Here is a 2,418-nt window from a genome sequence, read left to right on the forward strand (position 1 = left end):
CTGGGTTTCTTGACACTGCCCACCCATCTGCCCTCAGTGCCATCTCTACCATCTTTGGCATGTGGCTTGAAAACTACTCAGAGTAGTTCAATCAGCCACCAGAGTTCACATGCCTCAAGCAGCTGGTGGAGCATGTGCTTTTGCACATGCCTAGCTTAGACTTGGAGCACCGTGTGAACCTTCTACTGATGCAGCTGGAAGAGAAAGAGACCATGAGAGCCATGACTGAGGGTGAGGAGGGTTGGGATTGGTTCACCAGAGCACAAGAAGAGAGTGTGCTGGATCCAGCAGGAGAAGGCTCCCGGCTGGGATAGGATAGGCCCAAACATGAGCCTCAGACCCCGCCGACAGTGAAACACAGGGAGCAGATCTGTTTTGGAATCAGGGTTGGATGATTTTGGGGTTCGTAGGGAATATTTCTGAGCAAGTGATTGATTTTGGCCACCTTTTCTGTGGCACATCACCCATTCAAGGTCCAACTGGAGAGCAAGAATCAGCTCCTGCAGCAAACTCCAAACCAGAGGCAGATCCACAACCCATGCTGGAGTGAAGAGTCAGATTCGCTGGCAGCTCCAGTGCCACGTGTACCTATAAAGCCACCTCGATCTTTTTTGCTAAAGAAGAAACTGACTGTATCTGTGACTGTGAAGCTGAAGCCAGACCAAGCAGGGCCACTTGTACCAGTGGTGCCACTCTGGACTGCACCTATGACCATGAAACGCAGGGTGAGTGGAGAAAAGCCTCTTAGGGTGGTGTTCCCTCCTGACTATTTTGTGCATCATGCTGAGGGACATGGGAAGTGGCTGTGTTCAGAAGGAGAGGAATGTATGACCTCCTTCAGGCGCCTGCCATCAAGACCTGCTATTTGGGTCATCTGTTCAATTCCTGGCTCTATCTTGTATGCAACCATGTTACTCTTTTGTAAGACGTCCTCAATGGCAGGGAAACCAGACCAGAATTTCCCATTAAGTGTGGGCCACAGTCCTGAGTTCCTGAGCTTCAGGCCTGATCTTCGGTCTCCCTCCTTGCTTGGGATTCTGTGGTCTGATGCAGGGACCAGTAGTATTTAAAAATTGGTACTCTCCCCATTGCAGGATTCCTCCTGGATGCAGCTAGAGAAGAAAGCCAAGGAGCCCGGGGCTGCCACCATGTACTCTACTTTCATTCAGCTCTCGAGTGTGACCCAGAGCATTGCCAACACTGTGCTCAGGCACTGCATCCTGGCAACCTTGGCCCACACCCAGGTTTTGTGGAGTACTCGATTCCCAGGGTCCCTGGGTCAGCTTCAGAAGAGGCTTGGAACCACTCTTTACCTTCATGTGCTCTGAGTCCTGAGTGCTGAGCCTCTCATAGACCTCAGGCTCTCCTTCCCAGGGCTGCTGTGGTCTGGACTGTCATGTCCCAGTGCTCCCTACTGACCCTCTCCTTGGTGGTAGCTGAGATCTTAGACTCTCTTAGCCCTTTCTTCTCCTCTGAGGAGGTTCTCTATGAATCTGAGGGATTGGCATGGGGGCTTAGAGCTCAACATCCCTCACAGAGTCCTTCCTCAGGAGCTCCGCAGAATCTGGAGGAACCCTGCCTCCCTCCCAGGGCTTGGAGTCAGCACCACCCAGGGCTGGGTGGAGACCTGGGAAGAGTTCTGCAGTAGGCTGCTCCTCTCTCTCAGAACTCTGGGCACGCCTGCACCACAAACTGGACTGAATGTGTGCAGAACTTGTTGGTGAAAGTAGGTATGTGTAAAATGTGTTTTATAAAGTTCCCCCAAACTTAAAATAAAAAATATGTTGTTAGAAAAGAGAGAAAAGAAATGAAAGACCATTTAGTAAATAGGCAAATAAAAATGTTGAGGCTGAGATTGGTGGGGCAGCCCTGTCATTTTATTACCTTGAAGGGACACTGAGGCAGGAGTCATAAGCTTCAGGCCAGTTTGGCAATTCAATGTCTTAGTGAAACCCTTAAAACATGATGAAATTCACCATAATTAGCCATTAAAGGAAAACAGCTAAAACCCCATTAAAGAAATACGATTACCAGGGAGATGGCTCAGTGGAATAAGTGCTTCCCTCACAAGTGCAAGGGCCTGAGCTCAATCCCCTGTTCCACTAAAAAAATTATTAAAAGAAATAATATTAAAAACCACGATGCTTGGGGCCAGGGAGATGACTCGGTGGAATAAGTGCAGCCCTGGCAAGCGCAAGGGTCTTGAGTTCAATCCCCAGTTCTGAAAAAAAAACAAAAAAAAAAAACAAAAAACAAACAAACAAACAAGAAAACTCCCCCAAAACAAAAAAAAACCAATAAAACAAAACAAACAAAACAAACAAAAAAATCCATGATGCTTTATAGCCCAAGCCTACTTGAATAGCTGACATGAAAAATACCAGTTGCCTAATGCAAGGTTGGATGAAAGGATATCAG

At 48.0% G+C, this 2,418-nt stretch overlaps 1 long non-coding RNA gene across 1 annotated transcript in view; it reads left to right on the plus strand.

Moving 5' to 3' along the window:
* The window catches only part of LOC111813284, a 2,887-nt gene extending 815 nt beyond the window's left edge, over positions 1-2,072 (plus strand). Inside the window, exons 2-5 of the long non-coding RNA XR_002818586.1 lie at positions 38-231; positions 474-725; positions 1,095-1,244; positions 1,551-2,072. This is a non-coding gene — a long non-coding RNA (uncharacterized LOC111813284). The remainder of the gene's footprint in view (positions 1-37; positions 232-473; positions 726-1,094; positions 1,245-1,550) is intronic.
* The last annotated feature ends 346 nt before the right edge of the window (positions 2,073-2,418 follow it).

The sequence above is a fragment of the Octodon degus genome, unplaced genomic scaffold (genome assembly GCF_000260255.1).
Source record: "Octodon degus isolate 3935 unplaced genomic scaffold, OctDeg1.0 scaffold00178, whole genome shotgun sequence".
In the NCBI taxonomy this organism is placed as follows: Eukaryota; Metazoa; Chordata; class Mammalia; order Rodentia; family Octodontidae; genus Octodon; species Octodon degus.